Source organism: Antedon mediterranea, chromosome 5, assembly GCF_964355755.1.
Source record: "Antedon mediterranea chromosome 5, ecAntMedi1.1, whole genome shotgun sequence".
NCBI classification, from domain to species: Eukaryota; Metazoa; Echinodermata; class Crinoidea; order Comatulida; family Antedonidae; genus Antedon; species Antedon mediterranea.
In genome coordinates this window covers 4332143-4349863 of record NC_092674.1, presented here as the reverse complement: position 1 = coordinate 4349863, position 17721 = coordinate 4332143, and the positions used below count along the sequence as shown (strand labels likewise).

The window sequence follows — 17721 nt, the reverse complement described above, 5'->3', positions numbered from 1 at the left end:
ATTTATAAAAACGACGTAAAGAGATATTTTATTATGTGTGCTATTCGGATGTTTTTATAGAACATGTTATTTCTCTAAAAGTCAGCGAACTATAATGCGTGCGTTGATTGTCATTCGTATCTTGTATAGTTTTACGTACAAAAAGCTTAGAAGTTCTGAATAAGCAATATTTGCTGATAAGTAGCACATCGCAAAATGAAAATTATCCGCGTAACACTGATTGCGTTTGCGTTGTTGACGGACATACAACGCACAAGTTGTGAGATTTACACCATCATATCGCAATCTTCTTTACAAGGATGGAGTTATGAGATGGCGCACATGCAGCGGATCTCATGTTTGTTAGCCTGTTCAAGAAAAGTCTTTTGCTGGTCCTTGAACTACAGCTCACAAGATGGTCGCTGTCAAATCAACAAACAACGAAGAGCAACAACATCAATTGGAAACTTTAGAAAAGACAATTTGTTCCAATACTTCGAAAAGGTATTTGTTTATAATAATTCATTTATCGTAAAAGTTATAGCATATTAATTTTTTTTTTAACAACAAACAAATATTACAATACTACAATTCTACCATTAGTATTATTATAATAATTATTATCATATATTGGAATTACAACGTGACTACCGATTAAAAAGATTTATTCATCACTTTAATTATCTAGTAATTTACCATTTTGATATCAATTTAAAATATAAGTCAACTAAAGATTCTTTATTGACCTTGCTTTTCCAATACAACATTGAAATAGAGCATATAGACCATTGACTATAATTAAAGTGATATTTACATAACAGTGTAATATTACTATACATTATTATAATATTTTATAATTATTATTTATAAGATTTTCAATAAATTACCGTATTGTTGGTAATCTATCTTTCAGGTTTTAAACGGAGACTTCGTTCAAAGTAAGTTACATTTATTAATATAAAAATGTATTTAATACCAACAATTATAAACGGTATCTTAATAATTGTCAATTATCACAATAAAATAATCACTCAAAATCAAAATAATGTTGTGACCAATCAATATATCGATCTTACTGAAAACTTTATCGTAAAAACAAACAAACCTAACACAAACATGTAAAGCAAACCTGATTGCCAAGTGATACAACTGATAACTTCTTTTTACACATTCTAATAAAATGTTTATTTCTACTCACACATTTTGACTATCTAGCCGCCCTGTCCCATTTTCTATAGACATTCGTTTCATAACTAAACCAGACCCTTGCGGAGGAAACGATTTGTATTAGCTACATTTGCTACAAACGTACGTACTATTGTTTTCAGACGGTGTCTATTTTGTTTTGGCTGAAGTTACTTACGACGAGGCAGCCGACAAATGTACTGATAATTTAGGTAGTTTGGCGTCTTACGACAATCTGTACAACGCTTTTCAACCTCGTCTTCAACACTGTTCTGAGGGCTGGCTTATCAGTGAAGAGATTGCCTTTAGTGCGCTTTCTGACGACAAGTGCAAGTTGCAGTTATCAAATCTACGAACCAACGTATTTCCTTTCAAGTCATATCTCAGCGGATACTATTGCTATAAAGAATACAATCAAGTATCCAATGTTACCGCATATATCCCAGAAGTTCAGAGAATAATTCGACTAACCGGTACAAACTCGAAGAAGCTAAACTTCGAGGAATCTAGCGTGTTCTGTGCCGATAAATTTAGAGGTCGACTTGCCACTCCTCTTGAGGTACACGATATTTGTTACACCAAAGGCGCTTGTTTTTGCCCTGTACCGTTTGTCGCCGACTTTGCTTGGTTTTCTAGTGGCCTGGCCGGTTATCCATGTAATGACAACCCATCCTCTGATTATTGGCTTTACCCAACTGGTAATCAGGTAATGTTAAGAGATCCAGCTTATGAATATTTTGCAATGTGTTATGTTCCACTCCCGGACATATCACCTGTTGCAGTACCAGATCCATTTCCCGCTCACCGTGTTATTCTCGTCCGTGGTGTTGGGCGGTACACACTCACGTACCAAAAGGCAATAGACATGTGTGATGCGTATGGAGGAGAACTGGCCACATATTCACAACTAGTTTATGCACATTCAGTTGGATTTGATTGCTGCAATGTAGGCTGGCTTGCAGATTGGGTGTCTGCTTATTCCTTAACGGTTGCAAGGCCCAACTGTAATGGGGTAATAGTTTACAAAATCGATATGAGTAAAGTCGATCGAGACACCAATGATGGCTATTGTTACATGTAGCCTAATATGATGTTACACTGGCAGATGCAGATCCAGAGTGAAGTAACTAGTTTGATATTTCCAAATATGGCAGTGATACGACATTATCATGCCCATGACACATCACATGTGTTGTAACATAATGTTTCATAGTGATAGGCCTATAGAGCTTAAAGAGTTTTATAGTCTTGTTTTATTGTTTATGCTTTCAATGCTATGCACCTAATTTACATCACTGTTACAATAACAACAGAAAGTTTTGCAACATTGGAAGCATACACGGCTCCTGATCGAATTGTTCCGTCCACTAATATGATTATCTCTCCCCACCCCCCCCCCCCCACCCCCCCATTTTTAACTATGCTCTCGTCTGGGTAAAGTACTTCGCGCGTTTCTGTGAAAACACCCGTCGCATTTCGGGAAATATTTCTAGAAATATTAGGCCTACTAGATGTTGAGCAATTCTGGTTGACCCGTTCTGGTTGACCCGTACTGGTTGACCCGTTCTGGTTGACCCGTTCTGGTTGACCCGTTTTAACAGAAAACCCTACCGGCAGCTGTCTGTTCCCTGCGCATAGTTCTGTGAGAAAAGGGCTATAGAGGTATATCACAGCTAGAGAGAGCTAACTCCAATTACGGTTATCGCGTTCAAAACTGTTAAAACTTTTTACAAAGTAGCCTATAAACAAAATTATCATCATTCAAATTAATTAACAATGTGGATCATTTACAACAAATATTTAGATTAACTTTGAGCACGTCATTCCACAAAACATACTTTAACAGTTTTAATGGAACATTAAACATGACCATTATACCAAACAGAAAAAAAAATAAAGCATGGACAAAATGTAATAAGATCATTAAGAGCAACTTTATTACTATTCTGTTCCGAAAGCATAATGCAATGTTTGTAATTTAACATACAACAAGATATTTATTTAAAATGACAGGATTAATCAGAAGATAAATTTACAATTTACTGTTGTTATTGGAGTACAGATTATTTAAATTTTTCTCTGATTATCTTTCATGCAGTTTACGAATTTCTTAATATAAAGTAAATGAGGTAAAATACAAAGGTCTATTGCATTCAATCAATTTTTCCAAAAAAACCCACGAAATTGTATCTAATTTAAAACGGTATAACAAAGAATGCATCAAAGTATGCAAATGAGCAATAGATATCAATAAAAATACCGATTTTCTTGAATTTGTTATTTTTCCGTTGCCTAACTATTTTTAAAAAGAAAGGGACGAACATAAAATGGGCCTACAAATAAAGTAAAAAACGTTTTAACAAATCCATTTTGTTGTAATGTACAAAGCTGTGTAAAAGAGAATATTTGTTTACCAAAAACGCTATCATTGTAATGAGAACAACACGAAACAACAGAGAATTGTTAGAAACAGGCCTTTTTAAAGGAAATATGTTTGAAATACTGTAGTGCGTTTAAATGTAAAATCAAGGTAAAAGTAAGTGTTTATTGTGAAAATGGCTCAAAAATTGATATTTTAACCAAAATAATTGTATAAAATCCCATTATTTACTATACGACACTGAGTGACCTTATAACTATTTTGTGAATAGGGTTGTCACGATAAATATGGTCCGGGGCCAAAATCGGCCCGGCCGGACCAGTTTTGGCTCTAAAATTGTGGCCAAAAGCAGTCCGCCACTGCCAAAATCGGTCCGGGCTTTTCTTCTGTCGATTTTAATTGAATTACTAGGCCTATGATGCTGTTTTAAATTGTTTATGGCTATAAAAATATCCCATGATATATATTAGTAAGTTATCTTGTCGGATAAATACTATAAATAAATGTATTTTATCTAAAAACATGACTTAGGTGTTCACTCATATTTCGGCCTGCCACACACTCACATGAACGGGTATGAGACGCTGATATTGCCAGCTAGATTTGATTTATGATTGAGGCCTTTTTTCCTCAGCCTAATCAATATTGGATAATTTTTTTCTAATAATTGTATTGAATTGATATATTGATTGATTAACCATAAATAATTAATAAATTAAATTGTTTTTAACATCATGGGGAAACGAAGATGTTAAAAAAGAACAAAATGGATTAAAAACAGGCAGAGATACATATTGTATACAAAAAGCCTAACAATTAGTACTTATTATTGATGAGTTACTACTAATAATGATAATAATAAAAAAACAGGCTTAATTTATAATATTAAAATAACAAATAAAACCCCATAGTTTTCAATATAATGACTAATCATGGCCTTTTTTTTTAATGATATATACATTATGACTCCTATTGCGCACCATATATTTGTAAGACCGGACCATATTTGGCGGCCAAAAACAGTCCTACTGCCCGGACCGATTTTATCCAATTGGTCCGGCCGGACAGGTTTTGGCAGCCATAAATGGTCCCCCGGACTGATTTTGGCAGCCAAAACTGGTCCGCCGGACCGATTTTGGCCCGGACTGATTTTGGCGTGAAAGGTGTGATAAAAGAGTAGGCCTATAATATGTTTATTAAATCTATTGATTAAATATTAGGTTTTGAGAGACATATTGACATATTATTTACGTACTAGCCTAGGCCTATAAAATACGTAGGGATGAATATAAAAAATATAGAGTTGTATTTAAAATAGAACATGGTTGGCAGCTACGTATACTAATAGCTAAAATAATAGCTCATAGCTACCTATATTACATAGCCTATGTAAATACGAGATTGGTTAAAACTGCATCACTTGACTACCGCTGCGAGGATCGTAAATCGTATATCATCGAGTACGATGATATTGACAGAGTAATTTTCGCGTAATTATCGCCCGCATCAAATTAGAAAGTCAAAATCATAGAGGGGATCTGCTAATACTCTAGTGGGGTTAGAGTAATTGACTGAGGAGTAGGGCGCCCGCATCAAATTAGAAAGTCAAAATCATAGAGGGGATCTGCTAATACTCTAGAGGAGGGGGAGGGGTAGTTTGGAGGGGGCGCTGCTCCATGCTGTGAAATGGCGTCGCCCAGTTTGACCTTTTAACCCTGTACTTCCGATACTGTGTTTTGAATGCAAATTGAAGAACAGGAGATTCTTGGTTCTTTGGTATTACTCACGGTAGTAACCTGGTACACGCGGCGCGCTGAACATCCGGTGATCCGGCTCCTCGAAGAAGACGAATTATTATTTATTCGGCCTAGGCCTACCTGATAATAATAATATCATTATTAAGGTAGGCTTATTAATGAAAATTCCTCTGTTAATTTAAACGACATAGGCCTAAGTGAATATATTATGTAGTAATTAAGGAATCATTAATTAGTAAATATCTGTATAATATTTTTCGCAAGGTAAGGTGAATGCAACGCCTAACTAGGCAGGCGTATTACACCCAGCAGTAGATACAACTTGTTGGCTATGTAATATAACAGATATCGCCTTTATAATCTGTAAAACATAAGATTTGACATACCTAGGAAATGATATTATGCTCTCGATAATTATATTTCCCTCAGCTAGCGCTTCGGGAAATATAAATTCCCTTGAGCAAAATATTATTCCCTCAAATCTTATATTTTACCTCTAAGCAGGCAATATCTGTATAATATTGCTCGCGTCTGCTGCCACCTATCTACGTATATTGATCGGGTTATCGATTCACTTTCACTATTATACTTATAAGTATTATTAATTAAGTCTGTATTTCATTTTTATTTTTCCATTAACGCACTAAATATTGTTCCCGACTAATAACGATTTAAAGGTGCATGTTCAAATAAATAAAAAATGTGTTCTCTTCTCTTATCTCCAATAGCTTGATATTTTCCCCCATCTATTCGATCGCGTATATTGATCAGGCTCTTTGGTATATTGATTCAAATCCACCCTCTCCTCCTTCAACAAGTCTACTACATTTAGGCCTACAGTATATTGCACGAGTCATGTTCACCAACAACTCACAATTACGATAATATTGATATGCACTGTACTGAAAAAATTCAAACTACGAACTTTTTAAAAATTCAATTAAGCCTACTAGGCAACCTTATGGGGTGCCACGTAACATAACACATTTTTAATGAGATGGTCGAAGTTTGTCCATTTAGATGATGTATAGGAAATAGAACCTTCCTCATTAGAGTAATATACTGTACAATAAACTTACATTTTGATACATTTATTATCTTGTTTATTGTACAATTTGTAACTGTGTATTTGATTGGTGCAATTTATTAAATGACGTAATAGATTTACATAATGTGTTTCTGATGTTGTAGAACACAAACGCTCTCTCTCCCCAAAAAATAGCGAACTAAACGAACTGCGTGTGTGAATATTTTCTGTTCAGTGGTTTTGTTTACGTACAAAATATATAAAGCTTCAATTCTGAATAAGCAATATTTAGGAAAACTTCATCGCAAAATGAAAGTTATCTGCGTAACACTGATTGCATTTGCGTTGTTGACGGACATACAACGCGCAAGTTGTGAAATGTACACCATCATGTCGCAATCTTCTTTACAAGGATGGAGTTATGAGATGGCGCACATGCAGCGGATCTCATGCTTGTTAGCCTGTTCAAGAAAAGTCTTTTGCTGGTCCTTGAACTACAGCTCACAAGATGGTCGCTGTCAAATCAACAAACAACAAAGAGCAACAACATCAATTGGAAACTTTAGAAAAGACAATTTGTTCCAATACTTCGAAAAGGTATTTGTTTATTTTTTCTCTTAAAGCTCTGTATAAACTCTATTAAACTAGTTTGACAAAAAAAAATGTGATTTGCCCAAATATGGCAGTGATGTACTTAAATATGGTAGTGATATGACATCATCATATTTGGGCACATCACATCCGTTTGTCACATAAAGTTTGATAGTGTAGACAGCTTTAAGGTTATTGCATAATTTGATTTGACAACAATTGCTATTAACATTATACAAATTTATCATATTGCAATTAGAACGTAGCTATTACGTGGTGTAAAATAACTAAAGGTGGTTCAAACAATCCTAATCATATCCCTTCAATTATAGTAATGACCATTGTCTAAACTTTAAAAAAAACAAGTCATTTGACGATTCAAGATGACTTTGCTTTAAAATACATAACTATATACAGCATATTTACCTACATTTAAAGTGATTGAAAAAAATTACATGACAGTATATTACTACAAATTATAATTATTATTTTATATTTTATAATAATACTTATAAAATCTTCATTAAATTACCGTATAGGTCTATCTATCTTTCAGGTCTTAAAAGGAGACTTCGTGCAAGGTAAGTTAAACCTATTTTTATTAAAATACCAAACTTGTATACAATATTAACAAAACGGTATCAAAGGGATGTTGAACATCACAATAAATTAAACGCTAAAAAACTGAGAGCAAAGTCATTTTTGTGACCAATCGATTTTTCTGAAAACGTTATCGTCAAAACAAACACATAAACCTAAATGTAAGTGATTGGCTATATTTGGCAAATGCTTTGCTAAAAATAATGATAACCTCACACTCTTTCACAAATTTGAGTAAAATGTTGATTCTATTTACACTTTTTGACTATAGGCCCTCATTCTATAGGCCCTTCATTCTATAGGCCCTTCATTCTATAGGCCCTTCATTGCTAATAATATAAACATTCGTCTTGAAGCTAAACCAGACCCTTGCGGAGAAAAAGATTTGTATTAACTACATCTTTTGCTCCTAACGTACTATTGTTTTCAGACGGTGTCTATTTTGTTTTGGCTGAAGTTACTTATGACGAGGCAGCCGACAAATGTACTGATAATTTAGGTGGTTTGGCGTCTTACGACAATCTGTACAACGCTTTTCAACCTCGTCTTCAACACTGTTCTGAGGGCTGGCTTATCAGTGAAGAGATTGCCTTTAGCGCGCTTTCTGACGACAAGTGCAAGTTGCAGTTATCAAATCTACGAACCAACGTATTTCCTTTCAAGTCGTATCTCAGCGGATACTATTGCTATAAAGAATACAATCAAGTATCCAATGTTACCGCATATATCCCAGAAGATCAGAGAATAATTCGGCTAACCGGTACAAACTCGAAGAAGCTAAACTTTGAGGAATCTAGCGTGTTCTGTGCCGATAAGTTTAGAGGTCGACTTGCCACTCCTCTTGAGGTACACGCTATTTGCTACATCAAAGGCGCTTGTTTTTGCCCTGTACCGAGTGAGTTTGACTTTGCTTGGTTGTCTAGTGGTCTAGCTGGTAATCCATGTATTAACAAACCGTCCTCTGATTATTGGCTATACCCAACTGCCAATGAAGTCATGTTAAGAGACCCAGGAATTGAATATTTTGCAATGTGTTACGTTTCTCTCCCAGACATACCACCTGTTGCAGTACCAGATCCATTTCCCGCTCACCGTGTTATTCTCGTCCGTGGTGTTAGGCGGTACACACTCACGTACCAAGAGGCAATAGACATGTGTGAGGCGTATGGAGGAGAGCTGGCCACACGGTCACAGGTAATTTACGCACATTCCGTTGGATTTGATTGCTGCAATGTAGGCTGGCTTGCGGATTCGAACCCTATTTATGTCTTAACAAGTTCAAGACTCGGATGTGGTGGTACCGGCATTATTGAAATTGGTTGGAACTATCGTGAGACCAATGATGGCTATTGTTACATGTAATAAATGATGTTATGCGGCCTGGTGGAAGGGAGAGTGATAGAGATAGTCCTTTCATTGTATGTTATGATTAACAATCTACAAGAGTGAACCGTGTCTATAGCCCGTATTCTTAAATCGGACTTTAGTCGTAGTTCGAGCTAAAACTTTAAAAATGACGTCATTTTTTCACAAAGGCTTACTTTGCCGATGACCGCAACAACTTCAGGTTGGTTGACTACTGTGACAAACCAACGGGTAACATTACCATATGGCTGACGGAAACTGGGATCAAACACCTGCCATGTCGTGCGTATGAGTTGAACACGAGTGAACACATTTAAATCTACGACAGACATGCCTACTCATAACCTCAGAACAGAAACTAAATTCGAAATTCCCTTCACAAGACTAACTTGCAGTCAACAGTTTATACACATGAAAAGAATTCACTTATAATGGTGATAATAAACCGGTTATTTTAAAGAAACAAAATAAATGTATAAAAAAACAGGTCAAAAAAAAACTTTTTATCACTATTATGCTGATTAACACCTTGTTTATGGGAAATGACTGTTTTATCTAAGTTATACTTTGTTCATATTCTTTCTTTCTTCTTTATTGTATCAAACAAAAAACAATTTAATACAAAAGGTAGCCAAGGTATAGCCGAAGCTAATCAAGCTTGGTACCTTTTATCTTAACTAACTTAAGCTACAAAATTAACAAATAAATAACAGAACTTAAAAGAAAATAAAAATTTGATAACGTAAAATATGTAAAATTGTCCTACAAAAAAACGAAGCTACAGCTTTTTTATGCAGGATCCTTGTTGTATTGCAATTATGATGTGATTGATGACTAAATAAATGTGGAATAAATGAATGAATGAAATGAACAACTATGAGAGTAAACGAAGCTATGAGAGTAAACATTCTACAGAGTGACCAAAACTACGAGATTGAATGAAGCTATGAGAGTGAACATTCTACAGAGTGACCAAAACTACGAGATTGAATGAAGCTATGAGAGTGAACATTTTACAGAGTGACCAAAACTACGAGATTGAATGAAGCTATGAGAGTGAACATTCTACAGAGTGACCAAAACTACGAGATTGAATGAAGCTATGAGAGTGAACATTCTACAGAGTGACCAAAACTACGAGATTGAATGAAGCTATGAGAGTGAACATTCTACAGAGTGACCAAAACTACGAGATTGAATGAAGCTATGAGAGTAAACATTCTACAGAGTGACCAAAACTACGAGATTGAATGAAGCTATGAGAGTGAACATTCTACAGAGTGACCAAAACTACGAGATTGAATGAAGCCATGAGAGTGAACATTCTACAGAGTGACCAAAACTACGAGATTGAATGAAGCTATGAGAGTAAACATTCTACAGAGTGACCAAAACTACGAGACTGAATGAAGCTATGAGAGTAAACATTCTACAGAGTGACCAAAACTACGAGACTGAATGAAGCTATGAGAGTGAACATTCTACAGAGTGACCAAAACTACGAGATTGAATGAAGCTATGAGAGTAAACATTCTACAGAGTGACCAAAACTACGAGATTGAATGAAGCTATGAGAGTGAACATTCTACAGAGTGACCAAAACTACGAGACTGAATGAAGCTATGAGAGTGAACATTCTACAGAGTGACCAAAACTACGAGATTGAATGAAGCTATGAGAGTAAACATTCTACAGAGTGACCAAAACTACGAGATTGAATGAAGCTATGAGAGTAAACATTCTACAGAGTGACCAAAACTACGAGACTGAATGAAGCTATGAGAGTGAACATTCTACAGAGTGACCAAAACTACGAGATTGAATGAAGCTATGAGAGTGAACATTCTACAGACTGAACGAAACTACGAAAGTGAACGAAACTACGAGAGTGAGCACAATTTACAAAATCATGTGTTCTAACTTTCTTTAACGTTGGGAATATCGAAAGCTATCAACTTGTATTAATCACGGTAAAGACTGTTTGAAACAGTTAATGTTTTGTCGACTATAAAATAAAGAGACAAAAGGCATAGCAAGGAAAAATTGAACAAATGTGTTATTTAATAACTCTAAATAAAATCAAATAAATAAAGAGTTACCATTACAACATTTACGAAATAGACAAACTGCAAACATTTTCAGCATTTAAAAAAATGAGATATACCTTATAGATAAATTATCACAACGAATAAATATTAATCTATATAATTAACTTTGATATTAACAGTTTATATTTTCTAATAATAGTTAATTCTTTAATTCAGTTCAATTTTAATATATCGTTCATTATGAGGTAATTTTCTTCAATAATTTAAGACCATAACGACTATAAAAAAAAAACAATGCTAGAAAAAATAGTAATATGATCAAAGGGCTTTACTATTACTATTCAGGTAGGATACAAGCATGGTATACAGATATTAGAAATTGAACGCGACTGTACAACAAACGAATAGTTAACTAATCAAGTTTAGGCTAGCTGCCCCTAAACATGGAAGAATAAAATGAATAGTTATATAAATAAAAAATGGCTACCTTTCTAAAAAATAATATACATAAAATAATTTTTTTTAACACACTTTTTCTCAAATAAAAAACTTAGTATTTTAGAAATAAATAAATAAATATCTTAAACAAAAAAATAATATTTTTTCATTTCTTTTTTAAATTTGATTTTTGTTAAAAACCTTAAGGAATCATTTAAAAATGTATTGTCCCCCTGAAAGAATAATTCGGAAAATATTTTTTGTTGAATATCCCATTTTAATGTAACATAATAGCTATCCACTTTAATTTTTTTTTTATTTATTAAAATTGCTGCCAAATACAGACGCAAATAAGAAAGACCGAACAATACTTCGGTAACTCTTTTTTTTACAAAAATGGAATCTGTACATGAGTATTATACGCGGAAGAAGAGTGATTTCCGTATTCCTCTAAAAAGAACAAATATAGGACAAATAAGTATTGCCTATAGAGGGGCAAATATTTGGAACCGTTTACCTGAAAACATAAAGTGTGAAACTAAAATCGGAAAATTTAAAAAGGAAATACAACAACTATTAATAAATAAATGCTCACTCATGTAGAGTTCACTTTTGTTACTTTTACTTTTTATTTCTATTTGTACTTTTATTGTTTTATTTGCTAATTAGATATCTGTATTATAGGGTAATGCGTTTAAGAGCTTCGGCTCATTGCATACCCGTTTTGTATCAAATAAGTTTATAGAAATATTCTTGTGAAAGAAATACTGTATTATTTTGTTGTTGATACAAATAAATGGTACGTATATTGTTTATTATTGGATCGAAAAAAAAATTATTTACCTGAAAAATGTATTTTAAAGCAAAAATAGTAAAATTTACTGTAAGCCAATGTTTTTTTTGTTGTTAAATTTTACCGTTTATTTTGTCTTTTTGTAATTTGTTGTAGTTCATTATTTTAGTTTTTTTCCTACACAAGTGATTAACTTGATTAAAACTACAAAATGACATTTAAAGTATTTTATTTTATTTTTATTAGCCTTCCTTTTTTCTTGTATTTTGAGAGACAATACATCATCTTTAATCTGTATATATACTTTGATATTAGCAGTTTATATTTACGAATATTATTTATTAATACGAATTTTAAAATATCGTTCATCATGAGGCAATTTTCTTCAATAATTTAAGACCATGACGACTAGAAAAAATAGTAATAAGATCAAAATACTTTATTATTACTATTCAGGTTGGATACTTAGCACTTGAAATTGAACACGACTGTTTGATCAAACAATACATAAATACATTATTACAAATGTCAGTTCAATACGGGTATTAATGAGAATTTACTGGCAAAATTATTAATACTGAATATTATTTTTTCTTAAATGATCTTGCTTGCATTTACGAATTAAACGAGTAAAAATAATAGTATACTGCATGCATTATTCAGTTTACTCCGTTTTTGTACAGCGCCTATTTGACTGCGACACAAAATGTCAACCAAGTGATGTAGAATCCATATTAAGCGTGGTTCCCACAAGAGACGCAACGCAAGGACGTACGCGCAACGCTAAAGCGAGTTGACCAATGAAAAGCCACTGTTCGAATAATCCGTCGCTTGTGATTGGTCAAATCACCTTGCGTTGCGTCGCTATTGGAAACCAAGCTTTACAGGGACACCTTCGGTCGCATTGGAGTGTCCACGGGATAGAGGTTGCCGGTAGTGTAAAGCCTGGTTTCCATAAAATCATCGATATGCGCGTAGCCGCGTAAAAACGAAACATTGACGTTCGATTGGATTTGCCGTCGCCGGACCGGAACCGTGCCGGAGCAGGTGTGAAAGGCCCTTAATAGAGGTGTTCTAAAAGGGTGGAGGTCTACTGTATGTAGACACCATTTTATCATGCATTTCGATACTTTTTTTCTCTTTTTATTTAGCATCCATTTAACAATACAGTTAAAATACATAAAGAATAAATACAACAAATTAGAATTTTAAAAAAGTGAATGGATGCAAGGACGACCCATAAAATCGACAAGTCAATTTTATTTCCAATGGGGTCCATTGCAAGAAGAAAACGGGGATGTGAACGTGAACAAGGATCATAAGTAAGACATATGAAAGTGTGTTTAATCCATCTCTTTAATGCCAACCAAATGGCTTATTCTAGAGCCATATATATATGGCTCTGGCGTATTCCTTTTCGAAGCACAGTACAGTGTATGTATACTATACTGCATCAACATTGACTTGTGTAACATGGTGGGACCAAACCCTATTAGTCACACAGGCTATTCACCCCTTACTCTCCCCGATGTCTACTTAACTTGGAACACTACATTCCTGAGGTGGGTCTTCCAAGGAAAGTCAATCAGGATGTGGTACCATTTAATTAGTCATCCTTCCACTCTCTTAAATTCATCGATTGGAAATTTCGATCGTATTTACGTTTGATGATTAAAACCAAACTTTTTAGACTGAATATGGTATTCATGAACGTGAAATACGCTCCAGTTGAAAATAAAGTTTCAACTGATAGAAAGTTTGATTACAACATCCAATCAGCGCCTAATATATTGTGACGTGAAAGCGCGCGGACAACAAAAGTTTGTCTTCCCTCTCCTCGCTTCCCGCCCGCCTGATCTTCAGAGTCAGTGTCTTCATGCTCATCGATCGCATTTTAGATTCTTTGCCGACAATTTACGAGCTACCGTATTCGTAACATATACCAATTGAATCAATATCTATTTTAGAAGGTTGGTAATCATTTATTTTAAATTGAATCTAAGGCATACGCTACATTGAGGCCTACATTCACACCACCACCACCGCGCACATTTTCTGGCCACAGCACAGATCTAGGCCTAGTTAGTAGGCTAGTTGACGTGACAGCAGCGAGTGTGGTGTACGGTGGTTACGGCTCGAGTTTATTTTTGCCGGTTACCGAGTTAGGCTATAGGCCTAGACCTAGTTAGTGAGTAGCCTAGGTTAAATTTACTAAATCAAATGTGTTATGCCTTGAATATTATTCTATCTAGGCTAGGCCTAGCCTAGTTGAATAGGCATTTCCATTGTATAGGCCTAAACAATTTTAATGAATACTAAAAAAACGTTACTTTGTAATTCTTGTAATGTAATGTAATGACGTTCTCTAGCTAGGCCTACCCTACTACTACTAGCTAGCATAGGCTAGTACTAGCCTAGTAGGCTAGGCCTAACTAGTAGGTCTAGCTGGAGAAGAGCTAGGTCTAATAAATAGGCCTAGGCTAGGCCTAGTTACTAAGCCTAGGCCCTACTTTAATACTATTTCCTAGACTAGGCCCTAGGGGCCTAGGCCTATAGCTAGAGCCTCTATTAGGGCCTAGCCTAGGCGTCCTACGAATAAATTATGATATAATTAATAATTATAATATTAATAAATAATGACGATAGGCTATACTGTGTATACTGTACAGTACTAAACTATAACATTTAGTAGAAACATATTATTTCTATCTATTGCACAGGAAAAATGCTTGACTACACAATGTCAATGATGTTTCGGGCTGTAATCATTCACAATAACAACATGGACATCATCTTGAACGATTTATATTTATTTTTTGATAGTAAGTAATAATAATATGTTGTATATCTGTATTTAAATCACTGTATTTATACATGTCAATTGTGTATAAATTCGTGTTTTTTAAGCTTTAAAACAGGGACTGGATTAAAAAATATTTCCAACCTAGAAGAAACTACTCGACATACCGACCTGATGCTAGAAAAAGATTGCCTAATTATTGGTGGCTTGACTGAATCTGAACTAGCCTATTATTTTTACTATTTGTGTTACTATTATTAATGTTTTATAATTTATTTTGTGCACTAGGCCTAATGGTCTTGTTATGTTGATTTATATGAAGCATACTATATGTCTCAATCTTATACAGAGCATGAACCAAATCAGAAGCTGTGAATTTGTTCATTCAACATATCCATGTAAGCATATTAATTAATAGTACAGTTTTTATTTTCATTTTAAAAATTACGAATGTCAAAATTTACTTAAATTAGAGAAAAGAGTTTTATATGATACTCTTTTCTGATAATATTGAATAGCAAAACTATTCACCGTTGCTTTTTAAGACCATATTGAAAATAAAAAATTATCAATGATAAAGATAGTACAGTACTACTACTAAAGATGCGTACATTTATCAAATATTTTATGATAAATAACAGTTTGTTATGCTTTTTGTTATTCTTACAGGATGCAACAGATGTTAGAAAAGAGTATGCAGGACAAAAATTTGCACAGCCATATTTATTGTCAATTGGACGGTCATCATAACTCAACATGTACTTTCATTCAGACACATTATAGAAGCCATGGTTGGGATTTTATTTAGGCTGCACTATATTTTCCTGAATGATATTTGTGGACTTTGTAGATGCCCTCCCAAGAATTAGGGTATATCACCAAGGCATATAAGATAGTTTTTGAATTTATAATTATACTACTGAAAGGCAAAGACTACAGCAGTGTCTTGACTATTGTAATATACTGTTGTTATGTTTTCAATAAAATCAAAATGGAATATATATAAGAAACGTATCTTTTTTAAGCATCGTATTTAAACAAAAAAGTCAATCGATTTTGGTTGAAAAAATAATTTTTCCAATCTTCTTAGTTTGAAATTTTTCAATCTTTGAATCGATTGAAAATCTTCAATCGTTATTTCAATCAATCCGATTTGTCCCTACTCACAGTCGGCCAAAAGTTGAAAAATCAACCGTATCGATTGAATATTCAGTCGACCAATTTAAGAGAGCAGTCCCCTTAATATAAATATATGTTTTGTAGTTAAGTTATTTAGTTCGGGTATTGATTCTTGAGACTATAACATCAGTCAGAATCACTACGTTTCACATTGTTTTATAATATTACTTTTTGATTGAATAAATATTATATTTTGTACATTGAATAATTGTGTGCCATCGTTATTGTCTTGGCCCTCGACACGACTACCGTTACATGGTGGCAGCGGTTTTTACGAACTCACGAAGAAAAAGTAAATTTATACAGTCGACCAAGCTGTAGAATTTGAAAGGAAGCTGATTTTTATTTCCGAAACGGATTTTGTTTTTCAACACAAGTAAAGAGTGAGTAGTAACCAATCTACACTCTTGGACACAACAACAAGGAACACAGAGAGCAACACAAGTAAAGAGTGAGTACTGTAGTAACCATTCTACACTCTTGGAAACAACAAACGCAAAGGAGCAGAGACGTACAAAGAGCAACACAAGTAAAGGGTGAGTAACCAATCTACACTCTAATTAGCATATACTTTCATACTGACAGTGGCATTTATTTTATACTTTAATAATTCTTGTTGATAATTGTATTATAATTCTCAATATTACTTATATTGTAGTTAAGGTACATTCTGTTATTAGCCTAATTGATTTTAAGTTATCATACATTTTCACTTAAAATGGCAACGCCGCGACTTACTCGGTCCCAAACCCGTACAACCCTTATTGGTACCCCTGGGTTGGCTCCTAACTTTGAAAGCCCACCTAGCCCTCCCCCACCATCTCAATCCGAAACAGCTATGCAAATGCGCATGCTTGAGTTAGAACTTGAACTGCAACGGCTTCGAATGCGTCAACAACCGCCCCAGGATACCCATAGCCCCATTAATAAGATCCCTAAAATCACAGATAAGGATGACATTGATATCTACTTGTCATGCTTTGAGCGTATTGCAGCACAGTGCCAAATTCCCCCTGAAAATTGGACCCTACACCTTCTCCCAAAATTAACTGGTAAAGCCAGGGAGGCCTACAACGATATGCCTTTACAGAATTTCGTATATAACGACCTTAAAGATGCTATCCTTCTAAAGTACCACCTCACAGCCGAAACATATCGGAAACAATTTAGACAAACCCTCAAACCCCTTTCAATGTCCACTAGAGAGTGGGTAGGAAAACTTGATCGTGACATGAAGAGGTGGCTTCGAAGCGCTAAAGTTAACCTTCAAGACCCTAAGGAAATTCTTGACTTTTTTCTTTTAGATCAGGCGATACAAAAACTCCCCTTTCCTCTTGCTTCTCTAATCAAAGAAAAAGAGCCCAAAACGTCCCTTGAATTATCCCGAATTGCCGATACCCTGATTGAAATTAAGGGCAAACCCTGGATGGAATCTATCTCTAAGCCCAACACCAGACCTTCCCCGAGAATATCCGCCCCTCCATCAACAGCCCCGCCGTTTCCTGGTTACAGTCCCGCATCCCAAGGCCCTCCCCAACCTACATCGCGTTATTCCCCAAAACCCTTGCTCTCGATCCCT

At 34.6% G+C, this 17721-nt stretch overlaps 1 long non-coding RNA gene across 2 annotated transcripts; it reads left to right on the top strand.

The window, feature by feature from the left end:
• The first annotated feature begins 13784 nt into the window (after positions 1-13784).
• Positions 13785-16240, top strand: LOC140048788 (uncharacterized). 2 transcript variants are annotated; one of them, XR_011845143.1, is made up of 4 exons: positions 13785-14133; positions 14884-14985; positions 15313-15361; positions 15633-16240. It is a non-coding gene; the product is annotated as an uncharacterized lncRNA (long non-coding RNA). The 2 variants fall into 2 exon arrangements; XR_011845144.1 differs by having other exon boundaries at positions 15252-15361.
• Positions 16241-17721: the final 1481 nt, after the last annotated feature.